Raw genomic sequence first — 14,548 nt, forward strand, 5'->3', positions numbered from 1 at the left:
ATGCTCCAACCTTGTCTCTATGACGCTCCAACCCTTTCAACTAGAAGAGGCTCGAAGATGATCTTCTTGAGGACACCTATCATCTAGGGCACCAACCCTATCAATATTCTTCAACTCTTCAATTTAGGTTTAATGGCTCTTCAAGGCTTCCAAAATATTCTACGCAAGACTTCATGATTTCTTCAAGATTTCCTTTAATCAATGCCTTCAAAAAATCTCTAAAGAATATCTCACCACTAACAACTTTATGTTGGGTGTGGAACCTAATTATCTTCTGTATTCAAAGGTATCGCCATATTGGACCGCAGTTCGAAATGGGGCAGCAATGCCACCCATAAAATATTCACTGCAGGGGGGTCCAGGGGGGCAGCTACGACCTTTGGGGAGCCCCCCCTTGGAGGGGGGTTTCGGGGGCAGCGCCCCCGAAGCTAAAAACAAATGTAAAATTACCTTGTAAATGTATAGTAATTTCTAGTCAATCTGGGTCGTTCATTAGGCATATGATCTAACAGTAGAACTTATGTTTAGTTTAGGGTTTTTTGCCCTAAAAGGCAACCCCTCTCTTTCTATGACGGCATTGTATTGAATCTATGTAATATGTGTGTATTCTCTGAGCAAGAAGCAGTGATGTGATACTATGAGAGAAAATGGAGGATATTACAACGGATCTGATGTAGGTTGTGTCTCTTCATTTTGTTGGCTCTTCAGGGTGGACGTAGCCCAAACTAGGTGAACCATGTATCTGTGTCTCTCTTGTTTTATGCATTTTCTGTGTTTATATCTTTGTAGTATTTTATGTGTTCCATTGCTCCGTAATATATAATTTTCTAACACTTTATTAGCCTCAAAATGTGTCTCCATGAAGGTTTCAGTCATGCTTCTAACAAACTTCCCAGTACTTCTTTTTTTGATTCTTCTTCAATACTGTTCAAACATCAAATGATTCTTCACCATATAAAATTCAATGCTCTGCAATGTCTTCAAGATGTTCTAGTGCCTCAAGTAGATGTTCCAAAAAATATTTGAAGTTTTCTACAAAACTTTCATCCAAGGTACCCTCAAATATGCTTCAACGGATGATTAGGAGTACTCCAACAAAGCTGCTCAAAATTTTTCTTCCACTGATGGTCTAAAGATTGTCTTCAAAACTAGCTCAACATGGTATCAATTTTATTCCAATGATGTAAGAGAATTTATCAGAAGTTAAGGTCATACTATTGAAGCTCTGATTCTGCTATAAATCTTTCATAAGGGTGTGATTTACACAAGTCTAAAATTCCTCACCTCTCAGATGAGGTCTGGGGAAAAGGTTTGTTTATAGCCCAAAATGTGTGCTCCACAAAATGATTTATATGCTTCACAAGGTGAGAAAAATAGTAATCAAGTTCTAATATCTGTACAAATGACCACCAATAATATTTAAAAAAGACCATATCGGGAACTAATATCCCTTTCAAGTTCCTATACTTCATTTATTTCTTTCTTTAGATATCTTATTTGGAGACTTTGGACTATTTCACCTCAGACAGACCATGATTATTTCTTTCTTTTATGTCATGGCCTCTATACATAATATATTCTTCCTCAAATTCATGAAAACCTCTCTGCTCTTTGACCGAGTTTCTTTTGCTTCATTGAATACTTCTTGTCGTATTATTTCATCAAATTATGTACTTATTTCCTTCATGTACTCCTTCAGATCTACTATTTTTCTCACTTCTTCAATGAGATCCTTGAAATCTTATTTACGCGAGTTCCATGTTATTTGGAAACATGAAATCCTCCACAAGTTGAGAAAGGAGTCTAAAATTTTCACAGGTCCACGGTGTCACTGAATATTACAAAATATATTAAAGAACCCTCCACCACATGTTGAGAACACGAGTCTTTATTTTTCACACGTCGATGGTATCATCAAATATTAAACTAGCATTTGCACTAGATGTTGCAAATGAAACGTCACAAGTCGGTAGCGCATATGAAAGAAGAGAATAGATAAAAAATGATGTGATATATTATGTGATCTAACTATAGCCCAATCTAAGTGAAAAATAAATGTTAATGTTAAATGTAATACAATCAAACAATCTACTTAAAAAAGCGGATGTTAAACTTTCTTCCCAAGTGCTCAATCTAAGAGCTTATTTTCATTTACAATTATAAGAGTTTATTTTCATTGATAATTTCATCCTAGCCCAGTCTCCTTTGTCTTTCATTGCCTCAGCCAGAGTGAGCCCTTCATCGTCATATCGTACCTTTGTCTTTCATCACCTCAACCAAACTAAAACCTTCACCCTCATATTGTAATGGGTCCAGATCAAATTTCTATGCGAGTAATCTCTAGTGGCATTTCCATTTATACACATCTCCATTATCAAAATAAAAGGCCTAGTTATTTGGATAAGGACTTGTTTCAACCCCAATTTCAGGGTCTCCAACCAATTCTGCATCAAATGAATCCATAAAATGTTCCCACAAAATATTCTTCCTTATGTACTTGAAAGGGAACCACTCATGTTTTAAAATGGCAGTGCAAACACATAGTGTGCATAAAACATTCACCAATCTCGAAGAAGAGAAGCCAAATATGTGTGTCGAAAGTGAATGGATCAATTTAATCCTTCTTCGAAATATTGTTCCTTAGGTACTTGAAAGGGAATCCCTTGGTTTAAAATGGTAGTGTAAACATAGAGTGTGCATAAAACATTCACCAATCTCCAAGCATAAAAGCCAAATATGTGTGTCAAAAGTGAATGGAGCAAGTTAATCCTTATTTCTTCTTTTCAACCTCAAATACAATATCCTTGAGAGTGTAGTAAAAATTGGGCACAGGTAGCCTAGGAAGCTCTTCATGAAAGGGTGCCTCATGGGGCAAATATTTATGAAATGGACCAATGTAATATTTCTTCATGAAAGGGTGCCTCATGGGGCTGATATTTATGAGATGGACCAATGTAATATTTCCCCCCAGTTTGAAGACAAATATGCTATAAATTCTCTAGGAATCTCCTCATGAAAGGGTGCCTCATGGGGCTGATATTTATGAAATAGACCAATGTAATAATTCCCCCCAATCTGAATACACATATTCTATAAATTCTCTTCACTAGGCAGGAGGGCATCTAACACATTACTCAATATTCTTCCATTGTTTGCATAGTTATGTTCCTATGTCTCTTCGCTAACCTAAACATCCCAAAAGAGATGGGTCACATCCTCCAATGGTGAGATATTTTCTAAATTTTTCTCTCTACATAAAACATCACATTAAACATATTCCACTGGACTATCTAGAGAGAAATAATGGTTTAGACCTCCTGCAACTCTATAAAATTCCAAGGTCCATCAAGAGTATTAGATAAAGGAAAGAAATTTACTAAGAAATTTCATACAATTCTTGTTACCCATGTAACCAACACCACTCCCTTATGCTTCTCAAATTTCTCTCTGGAGCTTTCGCTAAAGGTTCCGATTTTTCTCTGCAATGAAAGAAGCATGAGTTACTCAAATAGAAATAAACACTAGAATATAATGAAGAAAAACAAATAATTCCAAATGAAACAATATGCTTATCATTTAACCCATCCAAATATGGGTTTGACAAACACATCAAGATTGTGAAGCCTAAGTATAAATATTCAAGTTTCATACATGAACCATTTCTATGTTGACAAAATACGCAATCAAGATTGACAACTCAAATATACGTATCAGGTTAGGTTTAAATGGATATATGTTAATATTCATACTTAGTGCAATGTAGGTTCAATTCACCTATACATGCAAAAAGTGTTTAAAACATTTAATATCACCCAATAGATAACCTCAATTTGTGTTTAGGTTTAGACAGATCTATTTTAATGTTTGTATTCATTGTGGTTACCTTTAATCCACCCACCCATAAATAGAAGTGTTGATGAATCCTTCACCCTCACCTTATCGACCACCTCAATTTGTGTGACCTCAACATATGCAACCTCACATTGATATTGAACTTCATTTACACGAGTCTCTAATAATTTCCATATTTAATAGACCCTAGATTCAATGAACCCAACCCCCACCATGTACAACACATGGATCTCTTCTTCCATTAACCTAACCCTAAAATCCTAAATAATTATAGGGGAGTGAACTCTGTAATCCTGTAATGGTGCAATTCTCATTACAGGACAAAAGCACATTATCATTGGTAAATATTTGGAAGAGAGGATAATAATTTCATTAATGAACTTATCCATATTACCCAGATTACGCATCCTGAAACCCTTCATTGTGCAACGTAATTTTGTAATGGTGCAATTCTCATTACAGGACAAAAGCACGTTATCATTGGTAAATATTTAGAAGAGAGGATAATACTTTTATGAGTGAATTGATCCATATTACCCATCTTACCCATAAAGCACATTATCATTGGTAAATATTTGGAAGAGAGGATAATAATTTCATTAGTGAACGTATCCATCTTACCCATCTTACCCATCTTTAAACCCTTGGATCATCAAGAAGCTTGTGAGAAATAAAGTGGTATTTTCTTATAGAACTCACGATTCAAATTTACATATTAATGCATATTTACATTTTCAGATTTATCTCATACGGTTATGAAATTACCATTGAAATTATAAAATAACAAATGATGTCATATATATACATGTAACAAGTAATTTAATAATAAAAGTATGAAGCATGATTCAAATTTACATATTAATACATATTTACATTTTCAGATTTATCTCATACAATTATGAAATTGCTATTCAAATTATCAAATAACAAATGATATCATATATATACACATGTAACAGGTAATTTAGCAATAAAAGTATGAAGCACGATTCAGATTTACATATTAATACATATATATATTTTCAAATTTATCTCATACAATTATGAAATCACCATTCAAATTATCAAATAACAAATGATATCATATATAGATATATACATGTAGCAGGTTTATCTTTCAATTTTATCTAATATAATTATGATGTTACTTTCAATTTTACCTAATATAATTATGACGTTACATTCAATTTTACCTAATATAATTATGACATTAACATTCAATTTTACCTAATATAATTATGACATTACTATAATCAAATAATGGACTACATTATGTGAAAACATAAAATTATAAAATAAAAATAAATAATTATAAGAAATTTGTAGATAGGAAAACATGATGCAAATTAATACACATCAAGCTAATAAAACTAAAAGAAAAAAAATGAAAAAAATGATGCTATGCTAAGTTTTATATTTTATGTAGAATACTTCTATTGATCGATCGATATTGTGCACGTCAAACAGAGATCGTATGCCAAAGTTATGACCTCGAGAAGTTGATGCACCAGTTTACCCAAATGGGGCCCACAGTTTGGCATTTCATCTTCTAGGGTTAGGTTTTTGGATGTTTAGGGTTTTCCAATATTTCTCAATAATAAATATACCTTCAAGCCTCATTGTAACATAGTTCAGAGGCATGTAGCCACCACATCTCTTCTCAGAGATAAGATACCAACACCCTAGCTAGTTTATTTCTATTTCTGTTTGTAAGCATCTTTCAGTATTTTACAGTAATGAAATGAAGTATTATTTTTGTTTCATCTCTATATGTATGGTTATATATGTAATTTGTTGTGTTCGTGTTTAAATCCAAATTAGGAGAAGGATATGTAACTCATCATAGTGTTTACAAAGTCTTGTCCTCTATAAGTTGTTGGAGGTTTAATTGGGAGGAACAATGTGACTTTTCTAGCGATTGGGGAGACAAGAGACTGCGAAAGTCCATTGGATGGATCAATACTCCTCGTCCCACCTTGTAATCTCTTTGGTGGCCGCCACAATCACAAGGTAATGTACACATCAGGTGCTTTGTGTGGCCTAGAAGTTTCCTTAGGTTGTTGTTTGATTGGAATCTCACCCTTTATGGTGTGTTTGTTAGTGGTGTTAGAGTGGACATAGAACCTGCAAGCAAGTCTCACCCACATAGAAGGTGGAGTGTTGCTTTGGCTACTCATTTTGAGCCTATCTCCCTGTCTCCATCCTTGTTTTTGTCTCAAGATTTTGTCATCGTGTCTATGTCTAGCTCATGGTTAGCTCCTGGTTGTATGTTCCAAAATCTATTATTGGGGTGGTTTGGCTCCTCGTCATGGAATTTTGGGGTGTTTGTTCAAATTTTGGTGGCTTTGTATTTTTCGGTGATGGTTTGTAATTTTGGTCTAAAGCTTCCTCATTTGCGGTCGGGTCCTTATCAATGGGGTGGGAGTTTTGAGAGTTCACCTAACAGGCATGCCTGGTGTTGGAATCAGTGAATCCTTCTCAGCCTTAATGCTAGTTGAGTGTTGGTAGTGGGGCAGTGGTGGTTTGCGATTATAGGAGGAGCCACTATCTCCCTAAATTGGGAGGTGTTGTAGGGTTCTATGAGGGCAGCACTCTTTGGAGGTTCTCTTTGGTTATTTTATTCCATGGTCCATAGACAAAGTTATTCTTTGGTTCTTGATGATAGAAATAAGGCCCCTGAGCTAGCTCCAACAAGACACCGTCATGGCAAGGCGACATGGTCAGCAAGTTCTGCTAGACTAGGGAAGTGCAAGATTCTGGGTCTTGCAGAGGTCATCGACCATTGCAGAGGATGGGTGGAAAACCCCCACATGTCACTCAAGCTCATCCACAACATTTTGTGAATGCTCAGTTGGAGATCTTTGATAAGAATCAAAGAGAGGAACATGAGGCCTTGATGGCAGCCCTAAATCAGATTCAGTAGTTTTAGTGTCATTTGAGGGAACATGTAGTGGTGGTGTAGCGTGGGCATACCCATCTCCTTAATAAACTCGACTAGTTGGAAGCTTGGCTGTTACACCTAGAGCGTTTGTCAAGGTAGTATAGATTTGTGATCTTAAAAGAAACTAATGAGCATGTGAAAGAATGAATTCATTAGTTTAGAAGAATGTAAACACGACTATGAATTCCACATAAACAAAGCTTAAATCAAGATTCTTGTCTATATAACTACAAGGAAATTGATAGTTGTGTTTGCATTCTTCTAAAGATAATGAATTCATGATTTCACATGCTCATTAGTTTATTTTAAGCTCGCAAATCTATACTACCTTGACAAACACTCAAATTTCACCATAACACATTGATATCTAGCTCCTATTTATACTTGTTTTTGCATACATGAAACCTAGACCTAATTAATTGTTCTAGACCCTAGTCTAGCAAAATTAATTCACAAATACTAAAAAAAAACATGCATTTCTAGCCTAAAACCTTTTTCTTTATATATTTTCATTGACAAATCCTTTGAGAGATCCCTCTATAGCTCAGTGGGGCTAGCTACTAAGTTGAAAGTGGTTCGAGGTTACCTTTTTCGATTTCCTCCTCAACCTAGGAAATTATAGGGGATAACATTTTTTTGCGCTATTTCCATGGAAATGATTGAAAAATCATTCCTCGGAAATATTTTAGAGCTTTCAAGAGAACTAGTTCTTTAGGTGACAGTTTCCAGTATCCAAAGAGAAGTTGATTTTAAAAACTTCATCAAACTTAAGGTGAGAAAAAAATATGGCTCCGAAAAGATATACACAATCAAATCCTAACCCAAATCCACCTTTTATTGTTGAAGATCCTACAAAACTACTTAGAAAACTGAAGTTACCTATCACTAAAAGTGCAGTTTGAAAAATTAAAAGAACGACTTCTCTACCTATAAATCTATTTTTTTTTTAGGAGCTTCCTTCTGATACTCAATTAGAATTGTCTCTTTCAAGGTCAAATATGAGTCATGCATTTCTGAAGCGATATCTGAACCTCTTTAATTTGAATCTCATTCTCATTCTTCAGAATCTCTATCTGCTAGAGTTGATCACGGGTTGTGGTTGAATTTTGACAAACTTCAAAGTCTTACTAACCAACTCCAAAACACTACTGAAAAAGCCTACATTCAATATCATCTTGAATACTTAACTGCTCTCTCATCCTCCACTACACCTCCAAATACATCTACTACATCTCCAAGTACCTCAGCCATGTCATCCTTTCTTCCGCCACCTCCATCAATGTCATCATTTTTACCTACACAGCCCATTGTAGTACCTCCACCACCTCCATGGCATGATTTGCACCTATTATGCTACCTGCTCAACTTGATGCTTTACCTAATAACTATGGTCAACGACTCCCTCTACTTGATGGGAACTCAGAAATCACATCCAAGCATCATTTTGATAAATTGATAGATTTTATTGATCTGGAAGAAATTGAGGAAGGTGATGCTAAGATGAGAATAATAGCTCAGAGTTTCTCTGGAGATGTGAACAAATGGTTTCGTAATTTGGCTGCTAATTCTATCAATAATTCTCAGAGACTGATAGAATTTTTCTTAGCACATTGGCAATAAAAGAAAAATGCACTACAAATTTCGGCCGAGTACAATTCTATGAAAAGAATTCAGAATGATACAATCCAAGAGTTCACAACAAGATTCAATTTGGAATACAATTCTATTCTTGATGATATGAAGCCTCCACCTAGTCTAGCACTTCTACATTATCTCGATGCTTTTTACCTAGACATGGCGTATCAGCTCAGAGAGAAAGACCTCGCAACTCTTAAATAAATGCAACGAAATGCAGTAATTGTTGAAGTTAATATGCTCATCAAGAAATCTAAATCAAAGCTTTAAAGGATTGAGAAGAAAGTTGTTCTTAAATAATAACCTTCATCATCTTCAAATTTATAGCTTAACACTCTAATCCAAACCATGAAGAGAATGATGGATAAAATATCCATAACTCATCGACAAGTGGAGCCTTTAGTGACGAATCTGAACTTTCGTGGCCAACAACAACAACAATTCAGAAATGGACAAAAAGAGCAATTAAATCAATATCCTCAAGGACAAGTAAGAGCATCATTTCAAAAAAATTATACCGAAGGCCAGAAAGAATATGTAGAAGAGATTGTAGAAGAAAATCATTTGTTTGAAGAAGATTAGTTGCCTACCTTTTTGATAGAAGAAGATTGGTTTTCTGAAGAATATTTCATACCAAGTGATCAAAAACTTGTACTTGCAAGTGATAGTATATGGGTTGTGCAAACCGAAGATTACCAAAGAGGATATCATAATTCTCTTAGTAATTTGCAAAAGCAGTACAACTTGAGGAACATAAATGTACTTGTTACATTGAACCAAAAGAGGCAAAATCTACAAAAAGAAACACCAAGAAAAGAAGAATCTCCTCCAAATCAGAATAAATGAAAGAATGTTAGTGTCAGTTTTAGCTGCCTTCCACTAGTGATCAAATCTTCTTTTACCAAGTATGTCAGAAGTCTCAAGGTCAAATTTTATCATATCACTAGATTTACAGATTAAAATTTGGTCACTATCTAGTTTCTCTAGGAATGTTTTTATTCTTTTTGGAAAATCAAACATGTGGGTCTCCTTCCTCATTCAGATGAAGGTGCCATAATAAGAAGAATGTTTTCATTATATCAGCCATCATCATCACCATTCCACTCAGTCTCATGTCTTCATTAAGTCATTAGGGTTTCAAGCTCCATCATCATCATATGTAAATCCAACATTAAATGAATCACCACAAGCACACTCTTTGACATTAGATTGATGAATTTTCACAAGTTCTTCATGATTTCAGTCTCAAAGGTTCTAGGAGAGAAAGTTTCAGCTTTCAAAAGGTAAAAATTTAGGTTAGGTTTCAGCTCTCCAAAGTGAGTTAGTCTTAAAGGTGAAAAATCAGTTTTTTAAAAGGTATGTGGGGCCCCTTTATTTTCAAAAGGGAAATATACTTGCCTATATAAACCAAGAAAGCCCCAAACTCACTTCATTTTTCTTCTAATTCCCTTTGTTTATCGAGATTTTTCCTCAATTGGCGAGAAAAACATGGGTTTTAAGGCAAAATTTGCAAAAAATTGAAGGCACTATGCTTCTAGAGACTGCACTATGCTTTTAAGGTTGGCATTGCACTTCTAGACACTGTGCTACACTTGTGCTAGAGTAGCCTAAAACCTTCTAGAAATTGCCCAAACTCAAGTTTGAAGCTTGCAATTTACTTTGTTGGTAATCTAGACTTGTCTACAAGTAAGTACATCACTTCACTTACCTTTTTCATTAGGCAAGATGGGATTCAAGCACAATATTTCTTCATCTAGGGTTTTATGTGAAATTATCATGTTATAAGTTAGGGTTAATGATGGCTAGTCTAGTTTTCATACGCTAAATATGTAAATATTTCATCCTTCACCTCTAAACATGTTTAAAATACATCTTGACCTACTGAACCAACTACAAATCATCAAATTACTTCCCAAATAACCAAACCCTAGCTCATTCCTAGCAATTTCGGCAGTTTTCCTAGAAGCTCAGTTTTTTATTTCTCACAAGCACTTATTTCCTTCATTTCACCTCATTTAAGTTTCATAAGTTATTTACAGTCCCTATCCATCTCCTGGAATTTCGCTTACCATTATTTCCACTCCACCTATCCATGATTTCATTTTTTCACTCATCGCTCAATATTTTTTCTCATTTTCCTACTGCTAGGGTTTTTGTAATCATGGAAGGAGATTCTTCACCAGAGAGGAAGAAAATACCATAAAGTAGGTAAAATTCTCAAATATTAACCTACCAACTGCAATGAAATCAATACATCACCCTTCATCAAGTAGTGTTTTGAAGATGTGAGTTGTCTAGAGTTTTGCAAAAGGGTGTGCGAAGTTGGCTTTCATGAACAATTGACAGAGTGGATTGCCACTCATTTGAAAGGGTAAAGTTATATCATTGTTGGAGTTGAGTTCACATTTTCAGTGGCTGCTATTTCACTTGCTATAGGGATACAAATCATTGAGAATATTGGTTTAAGGGCATGAATTTAGATCTTGAGCATTACAAGTCCTTCTTGAAAACACCATATAGGGAAACGCATACACATATCGTACCTTTTATATACCTTTTGGAGAAGTATTATCCATTAATGAAGGTTGTCATGAAATTCTTCACATGTGACGGAAGGTTTTCTAGATTGTATTTTTATCACATCTAGCTTCTAATGCACTTTACATCACTAAAACCTCTTAACATGTGCAACTATCTTTATAGAGGCTTGGTAAAAATGTCTGAGAAGGTATAGGTGAAAAACAAAGAACACTATCCTTGTCTTTTTCACAATAGTTTGATCAAATTTTTAGTCCTCCATCAACTTGCAGGAAAAAACATGACATGGGAGTCTTTCATGGAGACAACTTTGAAATGGCATGAGTCTAATGTTTTAGTTAAGCATCCAAAAATGCCAACACAACAGACGGAAATAGGATCATCAAGCCAATTAGTAGAGGTTCCTAAACCACCTAGCCCTGAGGTGACTAGGATATACCAAAGAGGAAAAAGGTTCGTGTTTGCTTCTCATGGCGAGAAACGGACCAAGCCTTCTACATCAGCAAAACATGGATCACCAATACAGGATAAAGATTTGATTGAGCATGAGTTTGAGTTGGTAGACCTGGAAACAGAAAATGAGCCCTCAAGCATGCAACAAACTATCAAAGAAAAATACTCTCAGATCAGAGAACTCATGGACAACATGGCAAGGGCAAGGTTTGTCATCTCATTCCTAGAACAAGAAAACAGTTAGCTAAAGGCTAAAAAAAATATCATGGAGAAAGAGAAACCTAAATTGTTGCAACAAGTAGGCAAAGGAAAATCAAGAAAAAGAGGCAAAGAACCAAAGGACTCAAGAAGGCATTGAAAGAAGAGAAAAACCACATTTTTCTAGATGAAGAACTAGATATGGAGGACAAAATTGCCTTAGAGATAAATGACGATAGGGACTATTGGTTAGACAAGGTCAGTGACCGCTTGGAGAAGCTTCTTGACAAGGCCGATAGAGATAATCAACTACTAATTCACATGGCACATGACTACCAGACCAGAAATATGATTTGTAACATCAAGATCAAAGAGCTGGAAAACAAGCTCAAAGAAACCCCAAAGGACCAAAATGAGAAGGGTAACTTAGAGATGGTTGTTGAAGCATCCATGAAGGCTTAACATACCTCATTTTGTAGATCTTGCCCAATTTTGGAGAAATTGTGAGCAATTTTGGTTTTTTGGCTATTTTGGATCCTAATTCAGAAATTTGGCCAGTCACAAAAGCGTAGTGCCTTGGCATTGTGCTTTTTCCTCATGCATCCATATGATAAATGGTTTGTAATTTTGGAAATCCCAAGGCATCATATCAAAACTCATTCCATCAGATTTTTGAGAGAGGGCCAAAATTTTGAGAAAAAGAGGAAAAAGTGGTCAAAAATTAGCATTCTGCCTCTCCTTTTGAGAAGTGTTACGCTTTTGGAGTCACCTTGGGAGAATGGAATTTTTGAAGGCCTTCCCATGGGTATTTTTCAAAACTTCAAGATGTTCGGGAAACTAGACTTGAAAATATATTTAACCGTTCTTTCAGATTTGCATTTGGACCTCAGGAAGGCACCTTAAAGTGGGCTCACATTTGGTGTTGCACTTCTACAAAGTTCTGTGTTTTTTATTTAAATATCACTATGTAAATTTCCTAGTTTTCAGTTTGACTTGATCAAAGTAAAAAATCTTGATGTAACTGAAGTTAGTTAGAGATTAGATGATGTAAGAATGAATAAAATAGACATGATAGGTAGTTTTTTTGGTTTAATAGGACTCATTAAGGAAGTAAGATCCAAATCAAAGTCTACAAGAAGTGTTTGTATTTGACCTTCTCACTCTCACTTGTTGGTTGAGAGAATCTTGGAATCAGTTCAACCACCTAGGAATTCGACTCCTGAAGGTGGAGAAGTTATTCAATTGATTCTATATGTATAATTTCTCATTCAGAGAGAACGGTTGAACTTTTATGGAGTAGGCTTGTATGTTTATGTTTTCTTTAGCTAATACAAGAGCAGTTGCAGCTATATTTCAGGAACTCTAGTTTAGTGAGTCTATGGTGTTTGTTTCCTCTTACTATCAGTTTCTAATGGATAAATCATGTCTTTTTACAAGCTTTATCTACTTCCTATGAATTTCCTTTCAGTTATATAGACAAGAATCTTGATTCAAGCTATGTTTATGTGGAATTCATAGTTGTGTTAACTTTCTTCTAAAGCTAATGAATTCATGCTTTCACATGCTCATTAGTTTCTTTTAAGCTCAAAAATTTGTACTACCTTGACAAACACTCCAATTGCACCATAACACATTGATATCTAGCCCCTATTTATACTTGTTTCTGCATACTTGAAGCCTAGACCTAATTACTTGTTCTAAACCCTAGTCCACTAAACTTAATTCACAAATACTCAAAACAAACTTGCATATCTAGCCTAAAACCTTCTTGTTTAAAACTTTTCATTGACAAATCCTTTGAGATATTCTCCTTGATTTCCTCCTCGGCCTAGGAAATTGTAGGAGATAACACAGTGGATATTGCTTCTTCCCACAACTCCTTTTGTCGGTTAGAAATGCATATAATGCTTCTAGCTCTCTCCATAAGATTCCTGTTCATATGTTCAACAATGCCATTTTGTTGACGAGTATAGGCAACAATTTTATGTCTAACAATCCCTTCATCCTTACAATATTGTTCAAATTCTAGGGAAGTAAATTCACCACCATTGTCAGTTTTTAAATGTTTAATTGCATTTCCTATTTCCTTTTCTACCATAGCTTAAAATTGTTTAAAATTGATAAATACTTCAAAATTTATTTTTAACATATAGACCTAAACTTTCCTAGAGTAATCATCAATAAATGTTACAAAGTAAGATGCACCTCCATAAGATACTATAGGAGATGGTCCCAACATATCAAAATGAATATTGTCCAAAATTCCTTTACTATTATGATGAATGGAATTAAAATTATGTGTATATTGTGTTCCATATACACAATATTGTTAGGATATTCCGTCACATGGGAAATAATTAAATACAACTTGGTTTAGTGTATAGTTAAGTAAAGTGTGTTTGTTTAGTATGTACTTTTTTTAACTTACAATTCGACGATCACAATATGCTCTAGAGATGAAGTGATATGATAGTTCATTCTCTCCTCAGTATTATCGACACTTGATCCGTGGCTTAACACCTTATTGGTCCACGATCTCTATTTAAAGAGGGTCATTTTTAGGTGAGCATTTAGGGGAGAATCCTATGCAAATTTTATTTCTTTTACATTAATGAATTTCCTGAAGTGGCCGCATTGTCTCAAGCCATGGACTGTTATCCTCTTTGAGGGTTTAACCATGTCAAGAATACTATTGCACTGATCTGTGATCTATTTGTGAGTGGTGTCCATTGGTGTTTTATTTAAGGAAATTACCCTATAAATTCATATATGGTATCATAGTTATTTGAGCGACACATCTATTGTTGATCCAAATCCGAAGTCGACACAACTGCATGCAACTGTCATTTCCTAGATCTACTATTTCTAACGACTTTTGGGCTGAGAGGAATACTCTATTGTGTTAGGAGCATCTATTCTAGTTAGCAACCC

Source organism: Pinus tabuliformis, chromosome 4_2 (assembly GCF_031772625.1).
Source record: "Pinus tabuliformis cultivar Carrire ecotype Pingquan chromosome 4_2, CPIR1, whole genome shotgun sequence".
NCBI lineage: Eukaryota > Viridiplantae > Streptophyta > Pinopsida > Pinales > Pinaceae > Pinus > Pinus tabuliformis.